The following is a 12,476-nucleotide window of genomic DNA, read 5'->3' as shown; positions in this document are numbered from 1 at the left end:
GGACGGCCCTGGCAGGGGGCTCTCCTGGGCTCCCCGCAGATCCGGGATCTGACCATGGCTCTGTCCCTCTCTCTTGCAGCCCTTGAACCCCTGACAGAGGACATCAGCAGTGGCGTGTCGGATGTGGCAATAGAAACACTGTATGTCCTCCGGGCACTGCAGAGTGAGCGATATTCCCTCTTCCAGAGGCTGCAAGATAGCTCCGCAGGGCATGGAGGACACTGCCTCGTCTGGCGGGGCTCGGCTGGCTGCACTGCTGCAGCTCTGCAGAGACCTGATGCCAGAGGCTCTGTCTGCTGGGGCCACCTGAGCCAGCTGGAATTTTCCATTTCTTTAAGAATGTTCTTTGCTTCTTTTTGTTTTGTTTTGTTTTTTTTTTTTTTTCTTTAGTATATGAATAATAGAGTGTGTTATAATACACAGACTCCCAGGAGCTTTCTTTTGCTACCCAGGGTCTGCAGGTCATAGGGGAAGAGTGGGAGAAGGGTACCCTGGCTCAGCAAGCTGCCCAGGCGTGCAGTGGGCAAGGGAAAATGGCCAGAAGCCCCTTGGCCTGTGGTGGTACTGCTGAAGCCTTTGTGCTGGTGACAGAGCGGGTGGGCAGGGGTCGGGGCTGCAGGGATCCCTGTGAGAGCGGTGCCTGGAGATGGCCACAAGCCCTGTGCCAGGAAGGAACCACCCTCTGTATCCTCGTGCCCGTGTGCTGCTGGCTGCCTTGCTGAGGGCTCCCAGGTGCCTCTGGATGGGGCTGCTCTGGAGCTGCTGTGGGGCTGCGGCGCTGCTGCCGGGCAGCTTGGCCGGGCTGGGGCAGAGCCTGAGGGGCTGGGGCGCTGGCAAGCCCTGAGCAATGGGCTGTCAGAGGCCACAAGCAGCCCCCCCGCAGCCGTCTTGTTCCTGCCAGAATTGACTTGCAAGAGGGATCCTGGGCACTGGGCAACTAACAGCATCAGTGTTGTTGGAAACCCAAATGCAGGGAAATCTCAGACCTTTGGTCTTGTCAGCAAAGCTTAGAATTAAACACAGGATTTGATCGGAGACCTTGGACAGGGCTTCCAAACTTAGGTGCTAGAAGCGAGAATGTGGATTTCTAGTTTATTATAGCAGAGAGACGGGGAGGAAGGTTGAAGTGGAGGAAAGTTTAGAGTTTTAGGGCTGAAGATCTAGAAAAAAATAAAAGTAGTTACAATGGTAACCAAGGAGCTTAGGATGCACTGCTGTAGGTTTGTGTGTCATAACATGATTGGCTAAGGAAGCTTACACTGTAGCATGAGCCCCTAAGACGAAATATTGAAGGATTGGCTGCAAAACATAAATATCCTTGTTGGCAGTGTCTTCTTGGCCAAGCAACCCTTCAAAGCTCTCGTAACTACAAGTCTTGCGGCCTTGTGAGCCACGCGGTGGAGATGTGAGCCAAACTCACACTTCCTGTCTGTGTAGAAGAGAAGAAAAAGCAATGGCATCATCTAAAACACTCAGAGGTCTGCTCTCTAGCTCATTCCAAACTTCCTCAAATCCCCCAAAGTGGGATTTAGCTACAAAGAGATGACAAGGACTCTTAGTGCTGGCTCTTTGACTCCAGAGCAGCTGCTTTAGAATCTTTCCCATAACCCTGTATAGTCGTGTGCCAGAAACGTATCATTTGAAGAAACGTTCCCAACTGACTTGCAGGGAGGTTTGTCTGAAGGGTATTTGAGGAGAAAGTCTCCCAGCAGAGGTCTGGGCTTTGGCCTAGCTGTGTCCCCTGCTGATTGTGAAGTGTGCCATCAGCTGCGGGGCTTTCTGGGCCGAAAAATATCATCAAGTCACTTGGACTTCTTCTTTTAGGCCTCTAAGAGCCGGACCAAATTTTGGGGCACATTTGGAGACCTCATCTATGGGTGGATGGAGCACCTAGGATTTTCCCAATTGCTGGGAATGGTTCTCCAGGTCCCTGGTGTAAAACGGGGCTCCCCAGCAACTGCGCATCTGCAAGATGATAAACAATTGTCTTGGTTTGAAGAGAGAGGTGTCGGCTAATGAAGGCAGAAGGCTTCTCTGAAATGGAAAATGTAAATCCCCTCCCTTCAAATGATTCTCATTTAGAAATTCAAATGCTCTCAGCGAAAGATATGGGGATAGGACTGAGCCCGCAGAGCCGGGCAGCGTTTGCTGATGGTCTGAGCCCTTCCCTAAAGATCCTGTCGGGCTGTCTCAGACACCTGGGGCCAGGCATTCCTTCCAGCCTGGGCCACTTTGGCTGGGCTGGGGGCAGCCCCAGGGCAGAAGGCAGTGTGTGCAAGGGCCCTGGGTGGCACGCTGCAGCACGGTCTCTGTGCCATGGAACGGAATCCGGTGACCAAGGGCCCTTTGTGACACGTGGGAAATAGAAGCTTTCCTGTTGCTGGGGACACACAACGGGGCAGAACGGGACAGAGCCGTGCCGTGAGGAGCCCCCGCACAGCACACTCGTTCCCGTCTGACCCGGAGCCTTTCGGAGGCGTTTTTCCTGCAGCTGACCTCGAGGCCAGACCACAGGACTTGTTGACCTGTGGCCTTCCCGAGGCTTCTCTTGTGCAGGTGCCCTCACAAATCCCATCACTAACATGGAGCAGAGACCCCTGAAAGCGCCCAAGGTGGCCTGGGGGAAAGAGGAGGAAGAAGGCCTTGTAGCTGCCCCAGCACATCAAACCAAAGAGGTGGTGCCGTTTGAGCTGCCACAGGAGGGTGAGGGGCAGAGCTGGGCCACAGGGTTGGTGCCCGCAGCCAGCTTGGCGCCATCCCATCCCATCCCATCCCATCCCATCCCATCCCATCCCATCCCATCCCATCCCTGTGGACATGCCCATGGACGGGATGGGAGATAGACTAGGGCTGCACCCCCGAATGGCCGTGCTCCATCCCCTGGGCTCCCGTGGGGCTGTCCCTACCTGGGGGGCACACGGCTGGGCTGTGTTCTCGGGCCTCTCCTGCAGCCCCTCACCTCTGGCTGTGCTTGCTCTTCAACAGATGCAGCCAGGGACCCAACTCAAGAGCAGAAGCCCAGCCGTGGCCACTTCCACAGAGCAGCGCAGGTGCCTGCACCATCCCCACCTGGGCCAGGCCTACTGGTGGTGCTCGGCTGATCCCTGCGCTTGGAGCAGGCCATGGAACGTCTCTCCCTTCCCTCCCTTCCTTCTGCTGCAGACACTGCGGAGGTTTCTGCACCTGGGCCGCACAAAGACCGGTGGCACCGGCACCGAGGGCACAGCCCAGCCCGACTCCAGGCCTGGCCAGCTGCGGGCAGAGGCTGCTGCCATCTCAGCGTCCTTGGAGCTCGCAGCAGCCTCTGAGCAGGACACGGCCCAGGGCAGGGCGGAGGCTGGCATGGCCCTGACTGAGGGCATGGCCATCACCCACACCCAGGCTCAGGGCATGCCAGACACTCAGGCCATGCCATCACTGACTGTGGCTCCTGCACCCACTCTGGAGGTTTTCCAGGAGCATTCTGCTTCTCCACAGCAGGTAAGTGACGAAAGTGAAGGGAGAATGTGCACACATCCGATTGATGAGCATTGATCTCAGATTTATTGATCCAGCTTACACACTTTTATAGTAGAGTTAATTAAGTTCATACATATTGCAAAACCCAGGCTCATCATTGGTTACAGATTACACGCCAAACCCTCCTTTGCTGTCAATACCTGTGGTTTCTTGTTGTGGCTAATACTTGTTTTTCTCATCCTGCTTTTGGCTTATTATTGAGCACCTTTCAAGGACTCCATGCTTTCCACCATGTTTTTCTCATAACTTAGCCAAGGACAAGGTATTTATTGTTTTTAAGGAAAAGCCTGAGAACTTGCTTCTTACAGCTGCCTTTTACTTTTCAACCAGCTGTATGTGATCATGGCCTTTTTCTATAAGCCATGTCTGAACAAAGCTCCCCACACTTCCCCCGATTTTTTCTTTTTGCACAAGGAGGTTAGTCTACCAAGTTCTTTCTATCATTCTACTGACCATATTTTGAATACAATTAAAAATACAAGGTAAAATAAGCAAAAACATTAAAAGCACACCTAGTATCCCTATAGAATATGTCACAAGGTTCCACAGCCACGGGCCAAGTCCCAAACTTTTAAGCCATTCATCAATTCCCAGTCCTTCTTCTTTGAGATTGTGAAGTCCCTGCTGCAACTCTTTCATCTTAGCATGAATAGATACAGAGTGATCAGACAAATTCATGCAGCATATCCCTTCAAACTCTTCACACCCGTGGCCTTGTGCTAAAAGCAAAAAGTCTATTGCGGCTCTATTTTGCAAAACAGCATGATTAACACTTTGTACATCTGCAGTTAACATATCTAAAATTTGTGACGTCTTATTCAATTCACCCTTAGTCCAGCACTCCAGTTGTTTTGCTAAGTCCATAGCTTTGTTTGCAGCACCTCCTGGCAAGATAGTTGAAACCACTACTTGTTTCAGCTCACTCCAGAACCGTGGGTCTCCTATCTGACTACAGTCTAAGTCATGTAGGCTATGCCTCTGTCTGCTTGCATTTTGGCTTAGTTGCATTAATATAGATACATTGGGGTGAAATAATGACAATTTTCCCAAATAACAAGGTCCACCCTGTGGCCGGGCTGGTATACCATTCCAGGCTCTGTCCCCACAAATTAAAAATATCCCTGTGGGTAATTTCATTGGTGTAACTATGTTAGTGCCATTACATTGGCTGTAAAGCTGCCGAGACACTGTGCCCAGACTCAGAGATGAATCTAAAGCAGCCCATGTTTCTCTATGCTGATTCAACTTCTGAAGATTTAAAGGATCAAAACTGAACCGTCCTCTATTTGTGGTGTTAGTCATACTGGTGTTTGCACTTCCGAAAAGATCCAATTCCTCTGGAGGATAGTGCAAAGGAGTACTAAGTGATCAGATTATTAAGCATTGGTGGTAGCCATCACTTTGACTTGCAGTATAACCCTTGTTGCGTGGGTAGTTTAATGTTTGTCATATTATGCATGCATAGAGTTTGGTTATTGATCAGACTGCAAAATTCCCGAGGAGACCACACTGGAAGTCCCACCAAGCATGATTGAAATGGGTTAGTAACCCCTCCAAGGCTGACACAAAGCGATGATTGGTTAATTTGATTACCAAGCGTTATCCATATATTATCTCTTGGCTGATTAAAGTGTGTTACCCCTACTACTGCAGCCACCATTGCACTAAGCACTATAACAATAATAAGCCTCATTTCTCTGTTCTCTCTCTTGCTTTCTTTTTCTTATCAGTCTTTAACTTTGCCGCTCCTGACACTTGTAGTCTCCACCTCTGTAGTCTCCTAATGCAGTGATCTAATTCCTTATCAGGATCTCCTTTAACGGTCCTACAACAGAATGCTGTATTAAGGGCACCAATTTTCTACACCTTGCAGAGGCTATGTATGACCTACTTTGAGCATTAACCCTTTTCAGAATATACTGTACCTCCCACCGATAATAAGCCAAAATTTTTTGTTCGTGAGACTCATAAAGATCTAAGGCTGAAGCTGTATTTAGCCCTGTCTGTCTCCATAGTTCCCATTCCCAATCATGGCCCTATGTGTTTTTACGGTCACAGGTGTTACACCACAAATGCCAAAGCAACGACTGTTCCACCCAAAAGGTCCTACCACAACCCCCACAGTATAGTGCTACCCAAGCGGCACAATCCGGGCTGTGGCAGTCAAGGCACTTCTCCCTTGCCAGTCCCCTTATGTGGAAAGATGATAATGATTCGGCGGTGTCAACCAGTTCCTTGGCCGTCCGGCAGTGGCGTGTCACGGCCCTGTCGACCGCTTTCGAGTGTCCCTTCAGCTGTAGCAGTAGTGGTGGCAGGATCAGGGGCAGTTTCTTCTCCAGACATTCCTTGTCCCCTTCCGTGAGGTGGTCCACCAATCGCTGCATCAAGAACAGGTTTAGTCCACTTGGCAGGTACCCACAGTGCTCCTGCAGGGGTGGAAATACAGAGATATCCCCTTCCCCAGAACAGGACCTTAGCAGGATCCTTCCACAGCCCTGTCTTGGGGTCCCTGTATCTTACCCATATTTCTTTTTTCTGCTCAGCAACCTCTTGTGGCTTATAATGCAACTCCGCCGGGGGTTGCCCTGCATCCCCAAATACACACAAGTGATTGATCACAAACAAACTTTTTAGCAACCTTGCCTGGGGGTCAGTTACTCCCTCATGCTTGGCTAAATACCTTTTCAAGGTACCATTTGCCCTTTCGATGATGGCTTGCCCTGTCGGGGAGTTTGGGATACCTGTAACGTGTTCGATTCCCCAATTTCTTAAGAATCTCCCTATCCTCTGGCTGATATAGGCAGAACCATTATCCATTTTAATTCTTTTTGGTGTACCCATCACTGCAAAGCAACTGTACAAATGCCTTTCCACATGTATAGCTCTTTCTCCTGTCTGAGCCGTTGCCCAAATATATTTGCTATAGGTATCAATAGACCCATGTACGTATTTTAGCCTGCCAAAACTAGGGACCTGTGTGACATCCATTTGCCATAACTCGTTTCTTTGCAGGCCTCGTGGGTTTACTCCTAGCCTAAACCACTACCCTCATTATGGTGACTACAAGTTGGACAGGCCCTCACGATGGCTTTTGCTTTGGCGAGTGTTACCTTAAATTCTCTACTTAAGCTTTTTGCATTTTAGTGAAACATTGAGTGAGCTTCTTGTGCCAATTGATGATTTGACAGGGGTGTGTTTTGGGTTATAGTAACCAATTTATCTGCCCTATCATTCCCTTCTCCTAAACCAACATTCCATTTGTGGCTCCTAACATGAATTACGGGATAAGCGTGCTCCCTTGATCTTGTAGCCTTCTTCAGCTGCATTAATAGTTCATACAGTCTCTGATTTTGTACCTCCTTTATGGAGGCATCTTCAATCTTGCTACAACTCCTGCAACATACAAAGAGTCTGTAACAACATTCAACGGTTCCTTAAGCTGTGCCATTGCCCATACCACTGCTAGCAGTTCCATAGTTTGTAGGCTGTCTACTGCCTCTGCTTGCAGAATGTGATGTTTCCATACTCCCTTTTCTTGCCGAGTTATTGCAGCAGTTCTTGACTTCCTGCCAGCATCTGTAAATGCAGTAATAGCATCTGGTATAGGGGAGTTTTCTCGCTTTGGGCGAGTTATCCAGTCCCAGTCCCCTATCCACTGAACCAGAGCTGGTTGAAGCTTGTCCGTTTCAATGGGGCAACATGCACCTAAAAGAGCTTCCTGCAGATCTTTTGAGTTCTTCAGGTACCAATCCAAAGTGCCCTTTGTCATCGGCATCCTGATGATAGCTGGTTCCACCCCAGCCACCTGTAACATCCTTTCTCTGCCTTTCTTTATTAGATCAGCTAGCATTTCAACTTTTTGAAAAAGAGTTTTAGTTTGCTGTAGCGGAGGGGAGATCCATTCTAGTATCTGTGTCTCCCCCGTTTTCTTTTTAAATTGCGTTAGCGCTCCAAGAAGATATTGTGGACCATTCCAAATGGTCAAGTCTATGGGTAGTTCTGGAACCCTTCGATAAACCTGTCCATGTGTAACACAGTCCAGAATTTGCTGGATGAGCCGCTGTTGTTTGTCAGTGACTCGCACCGGGCAGGTTGGCTTAGTTCCTTTTAGTAGCAGGCGCAATTCATTTAATAGTTCGTTGGGTATTCCCACTATTGGTTTTAACCACTGCAAATCACCCAAAAGTTTTTGAGCATCATTTAAAGTTGCCACCCTTGTTTTCAACTGCAATTTTTGAGGTTTTACGGTTTGCTCTGACATGGACCATCCGAGATATTTCCAGGGGGCTGTTGTTTGAATTTTCTCAGGAGCTATTACCAAAGAATACTGTGCAGCGTGGTCCTTATTTTCTGGATTTGTTGTTCTGTAAAACACACGGGCTGAGCAAACAAGACATCATCCATGTAATGATATATCACTGCGCTCGGCCATTGTTTTCTTAATGGTTGCAATGCTGCATTAACGTAAAGCTGACACAAGGTGGGGCTGTTGTGCATTCCCCGCGGAAGTACAGTCCACTCGAACCTTTGATCAGGCCCTTCCCTGTTAATTGCAGGCAATGTAAAGGCAAACCGTCGCATGTCCTGTGGATGAAGGACAATAGTGTAAAAACAATCCTTCAGGTCAATGATTAGCAGAGGCCAATCCATTGGAATCATGGCAGGATTAGGTAGTCCAGGTTGTAATGTGCCCATAGGCTCCATTTGATCATTAACAGCACGCAAATTGTGGAGCAACCTGTACTTCCCAGATTTTTCCTTTATTACAAAAATTGGAGTATTCCAGGGGCTGGTAGATAACCGTAGGTGTCCCTGTTGAAATTGTTCTGATACCAGCTGATGGGCTTGTTGAAGACTTTCCTCTTTTAAGGGCCATTGCTTAACCCATACCGGGGTGTCAACAGTCCAGGTGATGGGAATCGGGAAAGTCCAAACAATGGCTTTTACTCCAAAGGGTCTTCATTAATTAAAACCACCCCCAAATGAGCCATAATGTCCTGCCCTATAAGGCATTGCATGGTAGGTGGTAATTGGACTACTGAAAAAATAGCTGTCAGCTTTTTTGCATCTATGTGAACCCGGAGAGGAAGCGAACGGCTAGCCAGGGTAAAACCTCCAACCCCGGTCACTGTGGTGGCTGCTGGCTGTAAAGGCAAGTGTTGAGGCCAAAAGCTAGGGCTAATGATGCTGGAATCTGTTCCAGTGTCCAGCAGACCTGAAAATGACCTTTTTTGTCCTTTGAATTCTACTTCCGTCCTTTTCTTGAGTCTCTCAGAAAGGTTTAAAGTCAACAAGGTAAGTCCTCCAGTAGAACCAAAACCACTTTCCCCCCTCTCTTGTCCTTTGATAGGCTGCAATCCCTTAGTCATTTGCTCAAGTGGTACTAGCTGAGCAATCCTCTGTCCCTTATTGATCTGGAGTGGGGGAAAAGGGGTATACGCCATCACCATAATCTCTCCTGTGTAATCCGCATCAATAACGCCAGGCAAAACAAATAATCCCAACATGGATGCAGATGAAAAGCAACGCACCCACCGCTTTATCCTGTATAACAATAGGTCCATGAATCCCTGTCAGAATGTTTTGTTGATGCGGGGTCATCAACGTAGCATCTACTGCGGCTGCCAGGTCCAGGCCGAGGCTCCCTGTTGTGGCGGGCTGGAGGCAGGAGGGGGTGCTCTTGCTGCTGCAGCGACGACTTGTGTCGGGGCGCGGTCGCTGCGGTGCGCGCTCCTGGGGAAGTTTCTCGATTTCCGTCTGCAAGCGCCCGTATTGTGAGTATCCGAGCGCCATTTTTGGCACCATTGTCCCGTGGCTTGGCATTCCCGGTGCATATGACCCATGCCTCTGCATCGATAACATTTCATGCGGTTCCCTCTACTTGCTGGTGCCAGTGCAGCTGACGCTTGAAGCGGTGCAAGAGCAGCTAACACCTGACTTTGAGCGGACTTTGCCTGTTCTTGTAAGCCTATTCCTAATTGTTTGATCGCATCTACTACAAAGGCTTGCGGTCCTGTTGGCATCAAAGCCATCCTCTCTAATGCCTCCTCTATGGTCCAATTGGCACCCAGAGTATTGAACACGCTCCTAGTAGTAGAATTACAATTTTGAAGAGCGCACTGCTTAAGTAATGCCCCCCTCTTTCATTCTGGAACCCCGGCCCTTTCGATTGCAGCAGCAGCTTTATCAATAAATGAGCCGAATGATTCTTCTCTCCCTTGCTTAATTCCCATATACACGGGTACCCCTCCCGGCTCTTTTACCCTCTCTATAGCGAGCCCGACCAACCTCATAGCCTCCCGGCACTTCTCTTGCCCCAGCAAACCTTGTGCCTCGGTACGAAGAAAAGGTCGTAGGCCCATAAGCTCATTAACAGTTATACCATGGAGAGGGTCTCCCTGCTGCCTCTGTACTGCCACACACTCGTTCACAAGCCCCTGCCAATGAGCATTAAAGAACAACTGCTGATGTTGAGTAAAGATCAATTTAGCTATCCCACGACAATCATTCACCAAAAGAAGACTGGTATCAAAAATATAGTCTAACATCTGTTTGGCTAGCTGGGTAGCAGCACTGATAACTTCCTCATCCCCCTTTTCCATGGCTTCTCTTGCAAGCGAAGCCCATGCCTCATGTCACTCCCTTGCAATAGCCTTAGCTAGGTCGTTTTCTGCCCCAGGGATCAGCTCATTACTATGCGGGAGCCTATCGGGTGGTCTTGGCAATGGCTCCTGTTGTTCAGGGGGTGCAGAAGCCTCAGAAGCGCACTGTATAGCCTGGCTTGCTGAAGCAGAGGAGGGCGGCAAAGCTAGTAACAAAACCGTCCTCATTGCAGGAGCTAGTGGTGTTCCTGTCTCCTGATCGTAATCTTTATTACGCCCATGAGCAGCTGTTGCTTGCTCGGCAGCCTTTCTCTCAGCCTGGTGCTGCAGTAATTAATTGTGAACCACCCTCCATAATTTACCTAAATTCTTGCCAGTTTTATCGTCCTCTAAAGTGGCCTCCCACAACAAATCACCGAATTTACGCCACTCCGTTAACTGGTGAATCATATGGGGGTTAATAAAAACTCCCCTAGCATACCCATAAGTCAAAAGCCCTGGTAAATCTCTTTTCAAATCTATTCCCTTAACCTGCCTTTTTTGTAAAAAGGCAGTAAATAAATCATATGCGGCTTGCCTTTCCAAACCTAAATCGTCAGCGCTGTTGCAGCTCTTCAAGGTACAGCAGCATATCTCAGGCAGGCTTGCCTTTACGATCGCCCGAGGCACGGCGCGTCTCAGCTTCTTTTTTCTCCCTTTTTTTTTTCTCTGCGCTTTTCTGCCATCACGGCTGCTTCAGGACCCGACCCAGTTCTTCGCTCCTTTGTGGTGTGTCGCAGTATCTCGATCAAGGTTCACCATTTGACGAAAGTGAAGGGAGAACGAGCACACATCCGATTGATGAGCATTGATCTCAGATTTATTGATCCAGCTTACACACTTTTATAGTAGTATTAATTAGGTTCATACATATTGCAAAACCCAAGCTCATCATTGGTTACAGATTACACGCCAACCCCTCCTTTGCTGTCAATACCTGTGGTTTCTTGTTGAGGCTAATACTTGTTTTTCTCATCCTGCTGTTGACTTGTTATTGAGCACTCTTCAAGGACTCCATGTTTTCCACCATGTTTTTCTCATACCTTAGCCAAGGACAAGGTATTTATTGTTTTTAAGGAAAAGCCTGAGAACTTGCTTCTTACAGCTGCCTTTTACTTTTCAACCAGCTGTATGTGATCATGGCCTTTTTCTATAAGCCATGTCTGAACAAAGCTCTCCACAGCTAAGCAACCTCGGGCCAGGGCTGAAGGCCTCCCAGGATCATGTGGCTCCTCAAGCTACATCCGCTGAACCCCCTCAGCCTTTGAGGCCATTACAGTGGGGTGGGAAGGCAAGCACTTCTTGGGGGAAGCTGGGCAAGGTGCTCCCTTGGACAGCACTCCAAGTCTTCCCCACACCGCGTCATGGTCAGGGATATTCTCCGGAGACTGGCGTCCTGTGTCACCATGGATGCCAGACTGCAGATGGAGATTCTGAGCCTGACGGAGGAACACCCTGTTCAAGTGGTGATGAGCCTCCTATGCTGTGCCCCAATGTGTGACAGGTACAGAGCACAAGTGCCTCGAGAGCTCGGTGTTCACCGGCCCGTAGGGCCCCTCACCCTGTACAGCCTGTCCAGTGGGCTCTGCCAGACAGGAAGAGAGCTGCAGGAGCCTCGGGCCCCTCTGTTTTCTGAGGCTCTGCCATGCTCCCTCCCTGCCCCTCAGGGCACCGGGTCTTTGTCACCTGGCCCCACGCAGCTGCACAGGGCATGGTGCTGACGCACAGCTCTGCTCACACAGAGCCACCACGCTGATGTGGAGAGCCGTTGGCACGTCTGGAGTGGCCGCCCAGGAGGTGCTTCCAGCGCTGCTCTCTGCCATGGAGGAGCAGCCGCCCTACAGCAGCTTCTCCTGTGGAGACAAGGCTGTCTTTGCCCTGGCTGTGAGTTTCTGGAGCTGATCTTTGCTCGCCCTCCTGGTTGCCTCTCCAGCAGCTCTCCCTGCTCTTACTAGTCTGCAGCCCCCTGCCTGGGCTCAAAGCTGGCCTAGGGGCAGGCTCAGAGGCAGCAGGCCGCGTGCTCCCCCTGCGTCTCTCCTCGGGCCTTGCCTCATGGACACCCTGGCACTGAGCGCTGCCTCGGGCTGCTTTGTCTCTTGCAGGCAACTCTGATGCTGTGGAGGATTGCCCCCATGTGTGAGTGGAACTGTGCCATTCTGCTTCATTCTCCCCAACTGTTTGTGGCTCTGCTATTGCAAATTTTCACCACCACAGAGCAGATGCCAGGGGATGTTGAAACTGGGAGATTCTGGGGAGCGTGCCGGGAAGAACACGGCCTTCCCTGCCATCCCCACAGGTGCCAGTCGCTCTGTCCTT

This window comes from Zonotrichia albicollis, chromosome 36 (assembly GCF_047830755.1).
Source record: "Zonotrichia albicollis isolate bZonAlb1 chromosome 36, bZonAlb1.hap1, whole genome shotgun sequence".
NCBI classification, from domain to species: domain Eukaryota; kingdom Metazoa; phylum Chordata; class Aves; order Passeriformes; family Passerellidae; genus Zonotrichia; species Zonotrichia albicollis.
Note: the sequence above shows the minus strand (reverse complement) of the source record.